This window comes from Arachis hypogaea, chromosome 1 (assembly GCF_003086295.3).
Source record: "Arachis hypogaea cultivar Tifrunner chromosome 1, arahy.Tifrunner.gnm2.J5K5, whole genome shotgun sequence".
In the NCBI taxonomy this organism is placed as follows: Eukaryota; Viridiplantae; Streptophyta; class Magnoliopsida; order Fabales; family Fabaceae; genus Arachis; species Arachis hypogaea.
The window spans coordinates 69,469,016-69,490,841 of NC_092036.1; the positions used below are offsets into that span (position 1 = coordinate 69,469,016).

A 21,826-nucleotide genomic window follows, 5' to 3' on the forward strand; every position below is an offset into this window, starting at 1 on the left:
GGTTAGTTGTGCGAAGTTGTAGTGATCACAATTTCGCATACCAAGTTTTTGGCGCCGTTGCCGGGGATTGTTCGAGTATGGACAACTGACGGTTCATCTTGTTGCTTAGATTAGGTATTTTTTTCAGAGTTCTTAAGAATGAATTCTAGTGTTTCAAGGTGATGTTCTTATCATCACCAAAGCTGATTGATCTTCATCAATTTAGCTCTTGAATGCAATGTCCTGCTGAAGCTTGGCTGGCCATGTCTAATTCCTTTAGACTGAAGCTTTAGACTAACATTGCATGATTCCTGGAATTCTCATTAAGAATTTTGATACCTTTATTTTCTTTTCCACTTAATTTTCGAAAAAGCACAAAAAAAAATTAGAAATCATAAAATCCAAAAATTTCTTGTTTGAGTCTAGGTCTCATTTTAAGTTTGGTGTCAATTGCATGTTTCTGTTTTCTTGATTATGCATGTGTCTTAGTAATCTTCAAGTTGTTCTTGATGATTTCTTACTATGATCTTTGAATTCTCTTGACTTGAGTGTTTATGTGTCTCATATGCATTCTCATTAGTGTCAGTAGTATACAAACTGCTAAGTTTGGTGTCTTGCATGCATTGTTATTTGATTTTATTGCATTTTGATTTTTCCTCATTATTAAAAATTCAAAAATATTTTAATTTGTGTCTTTTCAAGTCAATAATACAGAGAATTGAAGATTCAGAACATACAGCAGAGGAATTGCACAGAAAAAGCTGGGCGTTCAAAACGGCCAGTGAAGAAGGACAGACTGGCGTTTAAACGCCAGCCAGGGTACCTGGTTGGGCGTTTAACGCCCAAAAGGGTATAGTTTTGGGCGTTAAACGCCAGAATGTGCACCATTCTGGGCGTTTAACGCCAGGATGGAACAAGAGGGAAGATTTTGTTTTCAATGCAATTTTTTTTCAAGTTTTCAAAGTTTTTCAAAATCAAATCTTTTTCAAATCATATCTTTTCAATCATATGTTTTCAAAATCAATTTCTTTCTATTTTTAAAATACTTGCTATCAATCAATGATTTGATTCAACATTTCAAGTATGTTGCCTTTTCTGTTGAGAAAGGTTTAATGTTTGAATCATATCTTTTCTTGTTAGCCAAGTCATTAATTTTGAAAATCAAATCTTTTTAAATGTTTTTCAAATTATATCTTCTCAATCACATCTTTTTAAAACTAATCATATCTTCTTAACCACATCTTTTTCAAATAGTTTTCAATCAAATCTTTTTGATTTCTAATTTCAAAATCTTTTTCAAAAATCACTTGATTTCTTTTCCACTTTCATTTTCGAAAATCAATTAGTGTTTTTCAAAAATGTTTTCAAAATCTTTTACTTAATTTTCGAAATTACTTCCCTTCTTCTCACATCCTTCTATTTATGGACTAACACTATTCCTTAATGCAAAATTCGAACTCCATCTTCTTTAATAAGTTCAAATTTTATACTTCTGTCTTCTATTTTTCTTTTCCTCTGACACCTTAAGGAATCTCTATACTGTGACATAGAGGATTCCAATTTTCTTGTTCTCTTCTCTTTCTTATGAGCAGGAGCAAGGACAAAAGCATTCTTGTTGAGGCTGATCCTGAACCCGAAAGGACCTTGAAGAGAAAGCTAAGAGAAGCCAAAGCACAACTCTCTGTAGAGGACCTAACGAATTCTTCAAAGAAGAAGAACACATGGCAGCCGAAAACAACAACAATGCCAACAATGCAAGGAAGGTGCTGGGTGACTTTACTGCACCTACTCCCGACTTCTATGGGAGAAGCATCTCTATCCCTGCCATTGGAGCAAACAACTTTGAGCTTAAGCCTCAATTAGTTTCTCTAATGCAATAGAATTGCAAGTTCCATGGATTTCCATTGGAAGATCCTCATCAGTTTTTAGCTGAATTCTTACAAATCTGTGACACTGTCAAGACTAATGGGTTGACCCTGAGGTCTACAGACTGATGCTATTCCTTTTGCTGTAAGAGACAGAGCTAGAATATGGTTGGACTCACAACCTAAAGAAAGCCTGGACTCTTGGAAAAGCTAGTCAATGCCTTCTTGGCAAAGTTCTTTCCACTCAAAAATTGAGTAAGCTTAGAGTGGAAGTCCAAACTTCAGACAGAAGGAAGGAGAATCCCTCTATGAAGCTTGGAAAAGATACAATCAATTAATCAGAAAGTGTCCTTCTGATATGCTTTCTGAAGGAGCATCATAGGTATTTTCTATGATGGTCTCTCTGAACTGTCCAAGATGTCTTTGGATAGCTCTGGTGAGGATCTCTTCATCTGAAGAAGAAGCCTACAGAAGCTCAAGAGCTGATTGAAATGGTTGCAAATAACCAATTCATGTACACTTCTGAAAGAAATCCTGTGAACAATGGGACTAGTCAGAAGAAAGGAGTTCTTGAGATTGACACTCTGAATGCCCTATTGGCTCAGAACAAAATATTGACTCAACAAGTCAATATGATTTCTCAAAGTCTGTGTGGAATGCAAAATGCACCAAGCAGTACTAAGGAGGCTTCATCTGAGGAAGAAGCTTATGATCCTGAGAACCCTTCAATGGAGGAGGTGAATTACATGGGAGAATCCTATGGAAACACCTATAATCCTTCATGGAGAAATCATCCAAATCTCTCATGGAAGGATCAACAGAGACCTCAACAAGGTTTCAACAATAATAATGGTGGAAGAAACAGGTTTAGCAATAGCAAGCCTTTTCCATCATCTTCTCAGCAACAGACAGAGAGTTCTAAGCAGAATACCTCTGACTTAGCAACCATGGTCTCTGATCTAATCAAAACCACTCAAAGTTTCATGACTGAAACAAGGTCCTCCATTAGAAACTTGGAGGCACAAGTGGGTCAGCTGAGCAAGAAAATTACTGAACTCCCTCCTAGTACTCTTCCAAGCAACACAGAAGAAAATCCAAAAGGAGAGTGCAAGGCCATCAACATGGCCGAATTTTGGGAGGAAGGAGAGGCAGTGAACGCCACTGAGGAAGACCTCAATGGACGTCCACTGGCCTCCACTGAGTTCCCCAATGAGGAACCATGGGAATCTGAGGCTCAAAATGAGACCATAGAGATTCCATTGGACTTACTTCTGCCATTCATGAGCTCTGATGAGTATTCTTCCTCTGAAGAGGATGAGTATGTCACTGAAGAGCAAGTTGCTAAATACCTTGGAGCAATCATGAAGCTAAATGACAAGTTATTTGGGAATGAGACTTGGGAGGATGAACCCCCTTTGCTCACCAAAGAACTGGATGACCTGTCTAGGCAGAAACTGCCTCAAAAGAGACAGGACCCTGGAAAGTTTTCAATACCTTGTACCATAGGCACCATGACCTTCAAGAAGGCCTTGTGTGACTTAGGGTCAAGTGTAAACCTCATGCCCCTCTCTGTAATGGAGAAGTTAGGGATCTTTGAGGTGCAGGCTGCAAAAATCTCACTAGAGATGGCAGACAATTCAAGAAAACAAGCCTATGGACTTGTAGAGGATGTTCTGGTAAAGGTTGAAGACCATTACATCCCTGCTGATTTCATAGTCCTAGAGACTGGGAAGTGCATGGATGAATCTATCATCCTTGGCAGACCCTTCCTAGCCATAGCAAAGGCTGTGATTGATGTTGATAGAGGAGAGTTGATTATTCAAGTGAATGAAGAATCCTTAGTGTTTAAGGCTCAAGGATATCCCTCTGTCATCATAGAGAGGAAGCATGAAGAGCTTCTCTCAAAACAGAGCCAAACAGAGCCCCCACAGTCAAACTCTAAGTTTGGTGTTGTGAGGCCACAACCAAACTCTAAGTTTGGTGTTGGGAGGTTCCAACATGGCTCTGAGCATTTCTGAGGCTCCATGAGAGTCCTCTGTCAAGCTACTGACATCAAAGAAGCGCTTGTTGGGAGGCAACCCAATGTTATATTTTATCTATTCTCTTTTGTTATTTTATATTTTTTGTAGGTTGATGATCATGAGAAGTCACAAAATCAATGAAAAAAGCAAAAACAGAATGAAAAATAGAAGGAAAAACAGCACACCCTAGAGGAGAGCGTACTGGCGTTTAAACGCCAGTGAGGCTAGCTGTTGGGCGTTTAACGCCCAGTCTGGCACCATTCTGGGCGTTTAACGCCAGAAAGGGGCACCAGACTGGCGTTAAACGCCAGAAAAGGGCAAGAAGCTGGCGTTAAATGCCAAAAATGGGTACCAGCCCGGCGTTTGATGCCAGAATTGGCACAAAACGAGATTTTGCTTGCCATTTGGTGCAGGGATGACTTTTCCTTGACACCTCAGGATCTGTGGACCCCACAGGATTCCCACCTACCCCACCACTCTCTCTCTTCTTCTTCACCCATTCACCAATCACCTCAACACCTCTTCCCCAAAAACCCTTCACCTATATAAACCCATCTTCACTCCTTCATTTTCACACAACCTAAACACCACTTCTCCCCCTTTTGGCCGAACACAAAGCCATTCCCTTCTTCCTCATTTCTTCTTCTTCTACTCTCTTCTTTCTTTTTTTGCTCGAGGACGAGCAAACCTTTTACGTTTGGTGTGGTAAAAGCATTGCTTTTTGTTTTTCCATAACCATTTATGGCATCCAAGGCCGGAGAAACCTCTAGAAAGAGGAAAGGGAAGGCAAAAGCTTCCACCTCCGAGTCATGGGAGATGGAAAGATTCATCTCAAGGGTGCATCAAGACCACTTCTATGAAGTTGTGGCCTTGAAGAAGGTGATCCCCGAGGTCCCTTTTTCACTCAAAAAGGGTGAATATCCGGAGATCCGACATGAGATCCGAAGAAGAGGTTGGGAAGTTCTTACCAACCCCATTCAACAAGTCAGAATCTTAATGGTTCAAGAGTTCTATGCCAATGCATGGATCACCAAGAACCATGATCAAAGTGTGAACCCGGATCCAAAGAATTATCTTACAATGGTTCGGGGGAAATACTTGGATTTTAGTCCGGAAAGGGTAAGGTTGGCATTCGACTTGCCCATGATGCAAGGAGATGAACATCCTTACACTAGAAGGGTCAACTTTGATCAAAGGTTGGACCAAGTCCTCACATTCATATGTGAAGAGGGCGCCCAATGGAAGAGAGATTCAAGAGGGAAGCCGGTTCAATTGAGAAGGCATGACCTCAAACCCGTGGCTAGAGGATGGTTGGAGTTTATCCAACGCTCAATCATTCCCACTAGCAACCGGTCCGAAGTTACCATAGACCGGGCTATCATGATTCATAGCATCATGATTGGAGAAGAAATAGAAGTTCATGAGGTTATAGCCCAAGAACTTTATAAGGTGGCGGACAAGTCTTCTACCTTGGCAAGGTTAGCCTTCCCTCATCTCATTTGTCACCTCTGTTATTCGGTTGGAGTTGACATAGAGGGAGACATCCCTATTGATGAGGACAAGCCCATCACTAAGAAGAGGATGGAGCACACAAGAGACCCCACTCATCATGAGATCCCTGAGATACCTCAAGGGATGCACTTTCCTCCACAAAACTATTGGGAGCAACTAAACACCTCCCTAGGAGAATTGAGTTCCAATATGGGACAACTAAGGGTGGAGCATCAAGAACACTCCATCATCCTCCATGAAATTAGAGAAGATCAAAGAATCATGAGAGAGGAGCAACAAAGACAAGGAAGAGACATTGAGGAGCTCAAGCACTCCATAGGATCTTCAAGAGGAAGAAAGAGCCGCCATCACTAAGGTGGACCCGTTCTTTAATTTCCTTGTTCTTTATTTTCCTGTTTTTCGAATTTTAGTGCTTATGTTTATCTATGTTTGTGTCTTGTGATCATTAGTGTCTTAGTGTCTATGCCTTAAAGTTATGAATGTCCTATGAATCCATCACCTTTCTTGAATGAAAAATGTGTTCTTAATTGAAAAAGAAAAGAATTGCATGAATTTTGAATTTTATAACAGTTTGATTATTTTGATGTGGTGGCAATATTTTTGTTCTCTGAATGTATGCTTAAACAGTGCATATATCTTTTGAATTTGTGGTTCATGAATGTTGGCTCTTGAGAGAATGATGAAAAAGGAGACATGTTACTGAGGATCTGAAAAATCATAAAAATGATTCTTGAAGCAAGAAAAAGCAGTGAATACAAAAAAAAAATATTTCGAAAAAAAGGGGAGAAAAAGAAAACGAAAAAAAAAAGAAAAGAGAAAAAGAGAAATAAAGTTGTGATCCAAGGCAATAAGAGTGTGCTTAAGAACCCTGGACACCTCTAATTGGGGACTTTAGCAAAGCTGAGTCACAATCTGAAAAGGTTCACCCAATTATGTGTCTGTGGCATGTATGTATCCGGTGGTAATATTGGAAGACAGAGTGCTTTGGGCCACGGCCAAGACTCAATAAGTAGCTATGTTCAAGAATCATCATACTTAACTAGGAGAATCAATGACACTATCTGGATTCTGAGTTCCTAAAGAAGCCAATCATTCTGAATTTCAAAGGATAGAGTGAGATGCCAAAACTGTTCAGAGGCAAAAAGCTAAAAGCCCCGCTCATCTAATTAATACTGATCTTCATAGATGTTTTTGGAATTCATTGCATATTCTCTTCTTTTTATCTTACTTGATTTTCAGTTGCTTGAGGACAAGCAACAATTTAAGTTTGGTGTTGTGATGAGCGGATAATTTGTACGCTTTTTGGCATTGTTTTTAGTATGTTTTTAGTATGATCTAGTTAGTTTTTAGTATATTTTTATTAGTTTTTTGTTAAAATTCAATTTTCTGGACTTTACTATGAGTTTGTGTGTTTTTCTGTGATTTCAGGTATTTTCTGGCTGAAATTGAGGGACCTGAGCAAAAATCTGATTCAGAGACTAAAAAGGACTGCAGATGCTGTTGGATTCTGACCTCCCTACACTCGAAGCGGATTTTCTGGAGCTACAGAAGTCCAATTTGCTAGCTCTCAACGGCACTGGAAAGTAGACATCCTGGGCTTTCCAGCAATATATGATAGTCCATACTTTGCCCAAGATTTGATGGCCCAAATCGGCGTACAAAGTCACCCTCAGAAATTCCAGCGTTAAACGCCGGAACTGGCACCAAAATGGGAGTTAAACGCCCAAACTGGCACAAAAGCTGGCGTTTAACTCCAAGAGGAGTCTCTACACGAAAATGCTTCAATGCTCAGCCCAAGCACACACCAAGTGGGCCCGGAAGTGGATTTTTATGTCATTTACTCATCTCTGTAAACCTTAGGCTACTAGTTTTCTATAAGTAGGACCTTTTACTATTGTATTTTGGAAATCTTCGGATCTTTGGAATCTTTTGATCTTTAGATCTTTTGATCACTTTGGGAGGCTGGCCATTCGGCCATGCCTAGACCTTGTTCTTATGTATTTTCAACGGTGGAGTTTCTACACACCATAGATTAAGGTGTGGAGCTCTGCTGTACCTCGAGTATTAATGCAATTACTATTGTTCTTCTATTCAATTCCGCTTGTTCTTGTTCTAAGATATCACTTGTTCTTCAACTTGATGAATGTGATGATCCGTGACACTCATCATCATTCTCACCTATGAACGTGTGACTGACAACCACCTCCGTTCTACCTTCGACTGGGTGAATATCTCTTGGATTCTTTAACCAGAATCTTCGTGGTATAGGCTAGAACTGATGGCGGCATTCAAGAGAATCCGGAAGGTCTAACCTTGTCTGTGGTATTCTGAGTAGGATTCAATGATTGAATGATTGTGACGTGCTTCAAACTCCTGAGGGCGGGGCGTTAGTGACAGACGCAAAAGAATCACTGGATTCTATTCTGGCCTGATCGAGAACCGACAGATGGATAGCCGTGCCGTGACAGGGTGCGTTGAACATTTCCACTGAGAGGATGGGAGGTAGCCACTGACAACGGTGAAACCCTTGCTTAAGCTTGCCATGGAAAGGAGTAGGAAGAATTGGATGAAGACAGTAGGAAAGCAGAGAGACGGAAGTGACAAGCATCTTCATACGCTTATCTGAAATTCCTACCAATGAATTACATAAGTATCTCTATCTTTATCTTTATGTTTTATTCGTATATCACCATACCCATTTGAGTTTGCCTGACTGAGATTTACAAGGTGACCATAGCTTGCTTCATACCAACAATCTCTGTGGGATCGACCCTTACTCGCGTAAGGTTTATTACTTGGACGACCCAGTACACGTGCTGGTTAGTTGTGCGAAGTTGTAGTGATCACAATTTTGCATACCAGTATCCCATTGGTTGAACCGGGGTATCTCCTACCCCGAACAGGCTGTCCGGATATGCTCTGAGTTCCTTTTCTTCCAAACCAGGTTTATCGAAGCCAGTTTTGAATAAGATATCGGCAGAGCTCCCCTGGTCTATCAATGTGCGGTGAAGATTTGCATTTGCCAGTATAATAGTGATTACCATGGGATCATCATGCCCTGCCGTTACGCCAAATGCGTCTTCCTTGGTAAAAGTGATCGCCGGGATGTCGGGTGTTTCCTTCTTTTCTGCGACGTGGTATATGTCTTTGAGATGTCTCTTGCGGGATGATTTGGAGATTCCTCCCCCGGCAAATCCACCATGTATCATGTGGACATGTCTTTCTGGTGTCCGGGATGATCATGCGGTTGGTCCGACGTCTTCTACTCTTCTTCTTTTCCTTTGTTCATCATCACGGGTGGCTAGGTAGCGATCTAGCTTCCCTTCTCGTACGAGCTTTTCTATGACGTTTTTCAAGTCAAAACACTCATTGATGGAGTGCCCACGGATCGGATGGTATTCACAATATTCAGCCCGGTTTCCTCCTCCTTTTTTGCCTTTGAGTGGTCGAGCTGGTGGTATTTTTTCTGTGTTGCAAACCTCTTTGTAGACATCCACAAGAGACACCTGAAGAGGGGTGTAATTGTGGTACTTTTTTATTTTCTCCTCATGTCGATCTTCCTTTTTTCTGGAATCTTTGTCTTTGTCCCGAGGGGTGAACCCTGCTTTTGAGGTCTCTCCTAATCGGGAGTTTTCCTCCATGTTGATGTACTTTTCTGCTCGCTCCTACACCTCGTTCAAAGATGTGGGGTACTTCTTTGATATGGATTGACTAAAAGGCCCTTCTCGCAGACCATTAATGAGACCCATGATGGCAGCTTCTGTTGGAAGGTTTTGTATATCCATGCATGTTTTGTTGAATCTCTCCATGTAGTTACGCAGGGCTTCCCGCTCTCCTTGTCTGATTCCTAGTAAGCTCGGAGTGTGTTTAGCTTTGTCCTTTTGGATGGAGAATCTTGCCAGGAATTTTTTAGCCATGTCGTCAAAACTTGAGGTGGACCTACGAGGGAGATTGTCGAACCATCTAATTGCTGTTTTTGTTAAAGTGGTTGGAAAGGCTTTGCAACGAACTGCATCTGAGGCATCGGTGAGGTACATTCTTCTTCTGAAGTTACTAAGATGATGGCTGGGATCTGTAGTGCTGTCGTATAAGGTCATGTCTAGGAGTTTAAAGTCCTTTAGGAATCTTGTCTTCATGATTTCTTTGGTGAATGGGTCTTGCTCCTTTCGTGCGTTGTCTTCGGAAGTGGATCAGTTGGCTTTCATCTTGACATCAGCTTCAAGTTTTAGGAGTTTGGTTTCCAGTTCCCGGTGTCACCTTATTTCTCTTTGCAGATCCTTCTCGGCTTCTCGTTGACGTAGGGCGTCTTCCTCAAGTTGTTTTAACCGATCTTGGAATGCTTCCAGGGCTCCCTCATTTGGGGAGTTCTTATTGTTGATTTCGGGAGTATCTTTTGGTGTTGTGCCCACATTTTTGTGCAGCGTTCTTTCTTTTAGATCTGAGGTGTGATCGTTGTCATGGTCGTCCGCCATGGTAATGGGATGACTTCCAGGTTCCCCGGCAACGGTGCCAATGTTCCGAGGGTTACCTGAAATTGTAGGTCGATCTCGGATGAGATCTTCTATACTGGTCGGAGCTGTCTTGTCCGACTTGATGATGGTGGCTGGAGCCGCCATGTCTGACTTGTTAGACTTGGTGGTGGTGCTGATCCTTCGTCCCCAGAGGGTGGGGGTACCTGCAAGGGACTCCGATACTTAAGTTAGCAAGGGTATTAAGCAGGTATTGAGTAGAATCAGAGTATGAGTTATACCTGGGTGCTCCAGTGTATTTATAATGGCGTTGAGTGACCTTCTTAGATATGATAAGTTAGTTATCTTATCTTATCTTATCTTATCTTTTGGGTGAGGTCTTCGTATCTTCAAGGGAACTGCCCTTATCTCCATAGGCTTGGGCTGCCTTTGGATTTGGGTCGTGTTCCTCTATTTGGGTCCTTTACTGGGCTTTCCTGGTGGTTTGGCCGAGCTCTTTGGGAAGAGGTCGGATTGTCTGACCTGGAGAGGTCGGTTGTTTTGTCGGTAGAACATCCCGGGTCGGTCAGCTCGACCAGGGTATGAACACTATCCAATACCAATTTCAATCTTTATCATTACATCCACTACACATACAATACCAATCAATCATAGCATTCAAGCTTAATCCTAGGGCCTCCTAACCTAGGAATTCACATCATATTATAGGGTACTTAAATAAAACTTAAACCGTACCTTAACTAATTTCTCGTAAAACACAAGGACAACTCAAGGTCAACATTCCTCGAGAGTCCACAGCCTCAAAGCCTCTCCGAACCGAATCACAGCAACCAAGGTTCAACAATCAAGCTTCTAACATCATGAATGTACTCCAACTCAACAATATTCAATCTAAACCACATATATCACTGTAATTAAACCCCAAACTCAAAATCTCGATAATTTCACAGGAGGGCTAGGGTTCTTACCTTCTCTAAATATTATAGGATCATAACTCAATAACCTCCTCAAGTAAGATTGACCCAAAACAATTTAAAACATCAAAATCTCAAAACCCCAAACACTAAATTTTCGAAAATGAAAAGAGCAGATAGAAACTAGGAATACCGTTTTCTCACCTTTGAATATACTGGGTTTTGTAGAGAATTCCGAGATGAATGCGTGGCCATTGACGGCTCGTCAATCGGAGCTCTGGATCAAAAGTTATAGAGGATTGAATTATGAGTGAGGGTTTGTGTTCTTCCCCTATTCCCCATTGCTTCAACGTGATTCCCCTTTTGTTTGGGGAAGAAGATCTGAAGCTCTTCACTTCACTGGATGTTGGGTTGGGCCTTGGGCCTAATATAGGTCCGGTTCAATTGGTTTGGCCCGTTCAACTTAATCTTGGACTAAATTATTTAAAATTAGTGTCAAAATTCTCGTTTTAATTTTCTCTATCATTTTAAACATTAACAATCACATTTTTAATGTTCTAGAATAAATTATAATTTATGGGTTAATTATATATTAATTAACTGGATTTGACACTACTCACCAAATTCAAATATATATATATTTGATTAAGATAATAATATCCATATCAAGTGAAATATGGGATTTTCAGGTTATAATTTAGAATTTGGATTTAAAATTTAGATGTAGGGAGAGTATGAATTTAAAATTTAGGAGTTTAAAAATTAAGAGTTTAAATTTCAAAAACAAATCAAATTTATATTTTCTTTATTTTTAAGCATCTATATTTTATTTATCATATTTGTTCGTTACCTGGAGACTTCGGTTCCTGGATAGGTCAGGTGCTTAGACACGGGGGAATGGATGAGACCCTGGATTGACATGGAGTGAGGATTCGGATGTCGATGACGTCAGAGGAAGCGTGTGGAGCGGGGAGGGGGCGGCCACCTGCAAGGACACTCCGACGAGTAAGTCAGTGTCCGTACGAGTTAGTAGCCAAATTAGGTAAAATGATGTGTACCTTGGGGGGAGTGCTGACCTCTCCCCTTATATACCGTACTGGATGGGCCTAAAGGTGACCTGACCCACTGTCCATGATACTTTGTGCTACTCCTGCTCACGTGGGGAAGCGTTGGCAGTCCTAACCGTCGGGTCGGGGATTCAGGGTCCGGTTCCGATGACTCCGACCCGACCGTTTTAACTAGCTGGTTTGGTCTGCACAGCAAGCGTGGCCGTATGCTGCCCGGGTCGGGTATTCGTGAGCCGACCCATCGGGTTCCTTTATTGTTGGTTTAGGTCTGGGCCAGAGGTGCTGCTCCGACCTCGCGAGTAGGTGAACTGGGCCTAGAGCGGTCTGTAACAGTGCCCCTAACGCGCTAGCCTCGAGGTTTTGGAGCTCGTGGCTAGGCACGTTTACGCTACTCACCGAGAAAGGGCGTGTCGTTCTCCTCGGGAGTCCGCTGATGGCGTTTCATGTTTTGTACATGTGGTTGCCTCGTCCTTGGTGTTGTCTCCTTGGCTTCCGTCCGGGGCATTAAATGCCCCATCATTTCAAAGTTTGTGAAAAGATGGGTATGCCCCTGCCTTTTGGCGTTCTTTCTTCGACGGTTACATTTCTCTCCTTATTTTTTGTTTTGCAAATCCTTCACAGTCCCATTTTCTCTCTTTTGTTTTCCTGCACCGCTGCTGTTTCCTTGTCTTTCCTCCTGCTGCTCTCAATCCTCCTCCTGCTTTGAGTACTCCTGCTCTTGCTTGGACTCTTCTTTTTTGCTGATACTTTTAGAGGTTCTTCATTTCTGGTACGTCTTTTTTAAGATTTTCTATCCTTTCTAGTTGCTTTCCTTGATTTTGTGTGTTTCGTGCGTTTTTCTTGTGTGCACGCTTGGGTTTTGTTCTTGCTTTCTATTCTTTTTAGAGTGGGCGCCACTGGGTTTTACTGGGGGCTTTCATGTTCTGGGTTAGTGTAGGGATATTTGAAAGGGGTGTTTTGAGGGACCTTAGTTTTGCTTTTGCTTTGTGTGGGTTCCCGATCTTCCGTTCTGACTGAGCGGTGCCCCCACTGTAGGTATGGCCGAGCGTCCTATTCTCCCGAGCCCGGCTCAGCGACTACTAGCCGACTTCATCGATCACTACGTTTGGGTGTACTCCGACGTGAGGGACACACCCTCCCAGGTTATGAAGGAGGGTCTTCAAAATTTGCGCTAGGCGGGGCTCTTATATGGGGGTGGTCCCGAGGAGGCGCTCTACCAGGCTTATGTTCCTACTGCACGGGAGCGCGTATGCCAAAAAAACTTGATGCCCCCCTCCCCGAGTTACTGATTGGATGTGGGTCTATGAACCCATGTTCACGACTTTAGGGGTTCGACTGCCCTTTACCCCTTTTTTCATGGGTTTGCTTAACCGCTGCGATGTTGCTCCAACACAATTGCATTGGAACAGTTGGCCTGCCATCTGCTGTTTCGAGACAGTCTGCGAATATTTGGAGTTGCCGACCTCTGTAAATGTCTTCCTCTACCATTTTTTCCTCACAAACCCTTCTCGCCAGAAGGCAAAAAAGGAATACATGTCCTTTGTGGCCCAACAAGGTCGCAGGATTTTTGGCCTCTTCGAGGATTCTTATCATTGCTTCAAGTCCACCTTTTTTAAGGTTAGGCCCATTGAAGGTCATCAGCCCTTCTGGTTAACCCTTGAGGAGGATAGACGGATCCTGACGTACTGGAGTTTCAGAGTGGGATCCGATTACTTGATTAAGATTTCTTATGATGGACTGAGCCCAGAGGATCGTAATATTGCTAACATCTTGTTGGCAAATTTTGGCAAGAAAAACCTTAACCCCGTATGGTTATGGGAGATCGGGAGGCCGGTCGGTGTTATATTGGTGAGTTTTTTACTTTTTATTTCTTATGTCTTCCTTTTCCTATTACTTATACCCTTTCCTTTGCTTCTTTCAGTTTCTATGGCTGGCGGGAAGAAAACTTTGGCCGACTTGATGGGCTTTATTCAAGGGAGTGACGAAGGTGGTGAGGACTCGTCGGCAACCCCTTCGGCAAGCCAGGACCATGAGGCTGTCGGGGAGGGCAGTGGTCCGGCCGCCATGGTTGACCAAGGTCAGCCCGCTAAGGCCGAAACCTCTGTTGTGGACCCTCCTGGGAAGGTGAGTGTGGAGGCAGAGGAGATTATTAATGATGATTTGGGGTTTGAAACTCCGGGAAGGCACTTTCAGTCATGGAGAAAAACTTCGACGCTAGGGGTTTTATTGAGTCTCAGCTGCTCCCTGGCACGGAAGAGTTCTTCCACGAAGCTGACCTTTCTGGGCAAGTGAGGTGGATTTATCACAGCCTTCTCCGAGCAACTGCCATTGCCAAGAAGGTGGAGCCCGTCTTGGGGAACTATCACGCTATGAAGGTGAAGCTTCGGGATTCACAGAAAGATTTGATGGACTCGAGATCTCAAGAGGAGTCTTTGAAGAAAAAGTTATCTGAGTTGGAAGGGAAGTCCAAAGAGTAAGCTGAAGAAGCGAGTAGGTTGATGGAGCGGGATGTTGCTTTGATGAAGGATCTGAACACTTCTCGCGGTGAGACTGTCGCGGCTAAGAAAAGGGTAGAGGAGCTGGAGGAAAAACTTAAGTTGGCAGAGAGCTTGGCGGAGGCCGCCCGCAAGGAGATGGTTGTTTTGAAGAAAAAGAATAGGGAGATTGCACAGGGGGCTTGGGAGGCCGTGAAGCTGACCGAAGAGGGGATTAAGCTTCAGGTGGCTGTGCTTGCTCCCGATCTTGATCTTACTCAGGTGGGTGCCCTCAAGACTGTTTTGGGGGGGAAGATCGTCGATCTCTTGAAGCCTTGAGGTGGTGGTTTCTCTTGTTTCTTGCTTTGTAGTTTACATTTTTGGGGGTTGGCCCTGTATAGGCGCCTTTGCTTGTAATGAACATTTTCCTTTTTATGAATGATTTTGTTAACGCTTTCTCGCTTTGTCAGGCCGTCACGGCCTTGTTTTGGTTTGTTGTTTTCTTTTATCCAGGCCGTCGTGGCTTTTCTCTTGGCTATTTTTCCTATGTATTTTGCCTTGTTGGTTCTTAAACTTAGGTCCCTTTGATTGTCGGGGTGATCAGTCCCGAGCTTCCGTTAGGTCGACCGTTCGTTTATTGTCATTATGCTGCTTCGAAAATCTTTGAAAAAAAACAAAGTTCAATGTGTATATTCATGCGAAACTTTAAAAGATAATAACGATGCAATATGTATATATGCGTAAAATGGGAAAGAAACTTAAAGGGGTTGAGGCAGATGTGATCGTGTTGTCGGACCGCTCCGTCACTTCTCTTACGAGTAGAACCTTTTTAGGTTTGTCATGTTCCATGTTCTTGGGACCTCCTTTCCGTCTAGTTTTTCTAGCTTGTATGCGCCTTTGCCGAGGACTTCCTTTACCCTGTAGGGTCCTTCCCAATTCGCAGCCAATTTGCCTTCTCCTAGGGTCGGTTGGCCCTATGTCGTTTCGACGTAAGACCAGGTCGCCTTCCCCGAGGTTCCTTTTTATGACTCTACTGTTATATATCTTAGGGCTATCCTTTGCTTGATTGCTGCCTCTGTTAGGTGCCCCATTTGCCTTGTTTCACTGATTAGGTCTTTCTCAATTGCTTCGCTTCCTCCTCCTAAAAGTAGCCTCGGGCTCGGCTCCCCTATCTCGACTACGATGACTGCGTCGACCCCGTATGTGAGTTGGAATGGGGTTTCGCCGGTAGATGACTGGGGGGAGGTTCTGTAGGACCATAAGACTGATGCTAACTCGTTTGCCCATGAGCCTTTTTTTTCCTTCGAGTCATTTCTTCAGCCCTTTTAGGATGACTTTGTTGGTTGCTTCCACTTGCCCATTGCATTGAGGGTGTTTGACGGAGGAGAACGTTTTGCTTAATTCCTAGTCCTGAGAGGAACTCCTTGAACTTTTTGTCGGTGAATTGTGTTACGTTATCCGATATGACGGACTCTGGGATCCCGAACCTCGTGATAACTTGCCTCCAGAAAATTTTTTGACAATTCACTGCAGATATGCTAGGTAGTGTCTCTGCTTCTACCCATTTGGTGTAATAATCTATGGCCACTATTACGTACTTCACTTGCCCTGGCCCTGGTGGGAATGGCCCTAAGAGGTCGACTCCCCATTAGGCGAAAGGTCGGGGAGCCATCATTAGGTTGAGCTCCTCAGGAGGTGCTTTGTGGAAGTTGGCATTTTCTTGACATTTTTTGCATTGTTTCACGAACTCTTGGGCGTCTGACATTATTATGGGCCAGTAGTATCCTGCCCGGATGATCTTTCTTGCTAAGGATCTCCCCTTGATGCAGTGGCCACAACATCCCTTGTGGACTTCTCTTAAGACATAGTTCGTCTGGTCAGGGGCTGGTGAAGTCCTTGTTTGTACAACTGGCCTTGTATGACTGTATATTTGGGGGCTTCCCTCTTAATAGCTTGTGCTTCCTTCTCATCTGGGGGTGTTTCTGCATGCTCCAGATCTCAGGAGATGGGGTCTATCCATGAGGGTGGGTTTGGTGCCTGGGTTGTGCACATGACGATTGCAGGTTCCGTCGCCAGCCCTTAGATTAGGGATCTGTTCCCTGTTCCGAGTTCGGTGCTCGCAAGCTTGGAAAGGAGGTTGGCTCGGGCGTTTCTTTCTCTTAGGACGTGCTGGATTGTGACTTCTTCGAAGCATTTGCACAGTTCTTTCACCTTTTCTAAGTATTTTTGTAGCAGCGCGTCCTAGCTTGGTAGTTGTCGTTTACTTGGGAGGTGACGACTTGGGAGTCACTGCTGACTTCAACTTTTGATGCTCCGACTTCTTTGGCTAGTATCAATCCTCCTATTAGTGCTTCGTATTCGGCCTGGTTATTGGAGACCGGAAATTCGAACTTGATGGATTGCTCATAGGCTATTCCTACCCAGTTTTCGAGGATGATTCCGGTGTCTCTCAACATTTGGTTGGATGCTCCATCAATGTGGAGCTTCCACCGTGTGTCCGGTGTGTCGGGAGTTTCCCCTGTGACTTCTACAAGGAAGTCTGCCATAGCTTAGGCTTTGATTGCTTGTCTTGGCTCGTATCACAGATCGTATTGGAATAGCTCTATTGCCCACGTCATCATTTTCCCTGCCAGGTCGGGTTTCTGGAGAACTTGTCTAATGGCTTGGTCAGTTCTCAGAATGACTGTGTGCCCTTGGAAGTATTGTTTTAGCCTTCTGGATGAGATTAGTAGGGCGTAGGCTAACTTTTCCAACTTGGTGTACCTCATCTCTACCCCTTGAAGTATTTTGCTGATGAAGTATATCGGCCACTGGGTCTTGTCCTCCTCTCGTACTAGGACTGCCGCCATTGCTTGCGTTGTCATGGCCAGGTACAAGTATAGAGGTTCACCCTCTCTGGGTTTTCTAAGTACAAGAGGTTCCGAGAGTATCCTCTTGAAATGGTCGAATGCTTCTTCACATTCCGAGGTCCATTCGAAGGTGATTCCTTTCTTCATTAGGTTGAAGAATGGGATGGCCCTTTCTGCTGAGGCCCCGAGGAACCGAGATAGTGCGGTGAGTTTCCCAGTGAGTCACTACACATCTTTGATGCATCCCGGCCTTGCCATTTTTAGGACGGCTTCGCACTTGTCTGAGTTGGCTTCTACCCATCTCTGTGTGATCATGAACCCCAGGAATTTCCCTGCTTCCATAGCGAATGCACATTTAAGCGGATTAAGTCTCATGTTGAATTTTCTTAGTGCTTTGAAGACTTCCTGGAGGTCGTCCATTAACTTGCTCGGCTCTGCAGTTTTTACCAGGATGTCGTCAATATACACCTCTACCGTTTTGTCGATGAGGTCATGGAAGACTTTGCTCATCAGCCTTTGGTAGGTGGCTCCTACGTTCTTCAGTCTGAAGGGCATTACCTTGTAGCAATAGGTGCCCCCAGGTGTTATGAATGCTGTTTTGTCTTCGTCAGGTCGGTGCATCGGGATTTGGTTGTATTCGGGATAGGCATCCATGAAACTGAGGAAACGGTACCCCGCTGTCGAGTCAACTAGGGTGTCAATGTTTGGGAGAGGAAAGGAGTCTTTTGGACATGCTTTGTTCAGGTCGGAGTAGTCGACGCACATCCTCCATTTTCAAGTGGCTTTTTTGACTAGGACGACATTGGACAGCCATGTTGAGTACTCGAGTTCCTTGATGAATCCTGCTTCAAGAAGGCCTGCTGTTTGTTTGGCGACTTCTTCTACTCTTTCTTGAGACATCTTCCTTCGCCGCTGGGCTACCGGTTTGGCCTTGGGTTTTATGGCCAGTCGGTGAGACATGACCTCGGGATCTAATCCCGGCATATCTGATGGGGTCCATGCGAAGAGGTTGCTGTTTGCCCTTACGATCTCTATGAGGGGGCCCTTGAGTTCATGGGGTAGGTTCTTATTTATGAAAGTGAATTAATCTGCCAGCTTCTCTATTTGGAACTTTTCCATGTCCCCTTCTGGTTCAGGTCTTGGTTTGTCCTCCACCCTGACATCCAGGTCTGCTAGGAATATGCCAGCTGCCTTCTTAGATTCTTTTCTTAAGGAGAGACTCGCGCTGTTGCAAGCGACCACCATCTCTAGGTCTCCCTTTATGGAACCGACTGTTCCCTTGTCCGTTATGAACTTCATTATTAGGAACTTGGTGCATATCACAGCTGATAATTCATTGATTGTTTTTCTCCCTAGGATGATGTTATACCCGGTGGAGTCTCTAAGGACTACGAAGTCTGCCATAACCGATTTCCTGGTGTCACCAGTTCCCAGGCTGATTGGGAGAGAGATCGTCCCTTCAGGTTTGATATAGTTGTCACCTAGTCCCATGATCCCGTGTTGGTGGTATTTCAGGTCAGATTCCTTGAGTCCCATAGCGTCGAACACATTTCTGAATAGGATATTAGAGTCTGCTCCAGTGTCGACGAGCATGCACCTAACCAGCCATGTCCCGACCATGGCTGTAACTACCATGGGGGGTTTTCGGGGAGGTCATTGAACCATTTGTCTTCTGGGCCAAAGGATATTGTGGGGTGCCTTTTGCAGGTGGCAAGGCTGATAAACCCATATTTCATGAGTTCTTTTGTGCTTAATTTGAGTGATTTATATAATCCTTCACCTACTTATTCACATTAATTGCATGGTTTTACTTTCCCTTCCTTATTATATCGTATTGTGAAAAACATGTTTCCTAAGCTTTAAAAATTAATTATTTTAATTACCTTTATTTCTATTCAATGCCGTGATTAGTGTGTTGAGTAGTTTCAGATTTTCTAAGGCAGAATGACTTAGAGGATGGAAAAGGAAAGATACAAAAATGGAAGGAGAAAGCAAAACGGAGCTTTAAGGAAACTGGTGTTCACGCGATCGCATGGATGACGCGATCGCGTGCCAGAAGCGAAGATTCAGCGACGCGGCCGCATGACTCACGCGACCGCGTGCCTTAAGCAGAACGCACATTACGCGGTCGCATGACTGACGCGACCGCGTGGCAAGAAAAAGCTCCGAATGACGCGACCGCGTGACCCACGCGGATGCGTGACAGAGGCCACATACCAGAAAATTACAGAACACGCCCCAGCGAGTTCTAAAGCCCTTTTTGGCCCAAATCCAAGTCCAGAAAGCATAGACCAGAGGTTATGAAGTGAGGGAATGCATCCATTCAAAGAGAGCTTGCAGAATTTTAGTTTGGAATGATCTAGATTTAGTTGAGAGGGAGATATTCTCTCTCTCTTTTAGGATTTAGGATTTCTTCTTGTTTTAAGAGTAACTCTGGATCCCAGGTTTAATGTTCTTTTATTTTAAGTTTTACTTTTATTTATTTATTCCAACATTTGAATTGATTGTTATAATTTGATTTATGAATTTCTCCCATGTCACGGATTGTTCTTTGAATTAATGATAATTGAGGTATTTTCAGTTTATAATTGTTCTCTTGAATTAAGTTACCATTGCTTCCCATCTAAGGATATTTTTATTATTCCAGCAATTTTACTTTTTCCCCTTTTGGTTCTGATTAAGAATTTAGTAACTCAACAGTTATTAAACTCAACGTAATTAATAATCGTTATCTTGCTAATTGAGCTGAACCTGAATAATCCCAACCTTTTCTTAGGAAATAATTAGGATTCAAAGGTCAATTTAATTAGTCTCTTGACTTTCCTTTGCCCTGGTAAAGGTTGACCAAGTGGAGTTTAGATTCAACTTTTATTATAGTTGAGAGAGATAACTAAGTTGGACCTCTAAATTCCCTTATCTTGCCAAAAGTTGTTTTATAGTTATTATTTATTTTTAATTGCCATTTAATTCACTCATTATTTAAATTACTTGCTTCTCACCTTATAAACCCCGATTACAACCTTTATAACCAATAATAAGAACATACTTCCTTGCAGTTCCTTGAGAAGACGACCCGAGGTTTGAATACTCGGTTAACAATTTCTAAAGGGGTTTGTTACTTGTGACACCCAAAATGTTTGCATGAAAGGACTTTTGAAGGTTTAGAAACTATACTTGCAACAAGGATTTATCCGCAAATTTCTAGACCACGCAAAAGTTCTCTCATCAAAATGGCGCCACTGCCGGGGAACTGCTAACGTGTGCCTTATTATTGGTTATTGTAAATATTTTTCTTTTGCTTGTTTATTTATTTACGTTTTTCCTTTTTATCTTTATTTGCTACTATGCACTCTCACCCCTCTCGCTTTGAGTTTGGTTCTAATATTGTTAAAGGAAATAGAAGTTACAGCAGGAATGTGCATCAAGGTCAGACCAATCAAGAATGGATGGAACCAAGAGGATCTAATCAACCCTTTTGGCAGCAACACCCTCCGTGATATCCTGGACAAAAACCATTCTACCGTGCATACCCAGCTGAAAGAGATGGTGGACAACCTTGTAACTACCAACAAGCCCCACCCCGTGCATATGAACCGTCCTTTCAATATAACCTCGAACCACCACACTCACAAGCTTCTCTTCACCATTCGCCATCATATGATCCTTCCTTACCCCAATACCAATCCAATCGTTCCCAGTCATCACCACTTCCCTATGTACCATGTCTAAGTCCAGCAAACCGCGAAGCAGAGGATCGCCTAAAAGAAACAATAATTAAATTTCAAACAATCATTCAGCAACTGGAGCACGCACTAATCCAATGGGCCACTAAGCGCTCAAATATACAGGGATCAACCACAGCTCCATGTGGACAACCCGATGAAGAGCGTAGCATGAAAGAAAAACTAGAGACTCCAGTGGACAAGGCAGAGAATGAATTCGTACTAGAACAAGTGGAAGAAGCTGTCATTGTTCAAGAAGAAGAGTTGGTTGAAGATCTAGGCGATGCTGAACCTCCTTGGGAATCCAGAATTGAGGAAAACTCCGTCCAGGATGCTACAGTTGATGCTAAGGAAGATACTATACAATCTCCAAGACAAGTCATTTATCAGGAATCAGACGGAATAATCCAATAAGCAAATTCCATTGATGACGATATTCACAAGTCTAGCTCTCTTGGTGATGAACTTGCATCCGCAAGCGAATTTTTTGAAATCGAAGAATCTTCCTCAAGTGAATATGAAGATGATGCAGAGGTGGATTTCTCTCAACCTCCAATCTATGACTCAAGTGATGAGGAAGACATAGAAAACTTTGACCAGGACACAGATACAATTGAAGATCTTTGCAAAAAAGTGGAGGAATTCACAGAAGAGCACAAGGAAAACGAAACTTGCAGAACCACCAAACACACCTATCCCAAGGCCATTACCACCTAATACAAGCTTCAAGTGGGTACAATCCTTAACTTATAACTTTACTTATTCACTTGAATATGGTTTACTTGAAACAGATGGCCAGCTTAGAGCTCTCTGCGGCTTTAAGAGTAAGAGGGAAATGGCTCTCCACGCTTCACCTCGAAGTACATGGATTGGTATCATGCTCAATTTCATGGATCACGGAGAACGATTGGTTACCATGGTGAGATTCCATTCCTTAAACCGCCCGGATGGAAA

At 43.1% G+C, this 21,826-nt stretch overlaps 1 non-coding gene across 1 annotated transcript; it reads right to left on the reverse strand.

Moving 5' to 3' along the window:
• Positions 1–2,101: 2,101 nt before the first annotated feature.
• Positions 2,102–2,208, reverse strand: LOC112714495 (small nucleolar RNA R71). The gene has a single exon (XR_003159278.1). It is a non-coding gene; the product is annotated as a small nucleolar RNA R71 (small nucleolar RNA).
• Positions 2,209–21,826: the final 19,618 nt, after the last annotated feature.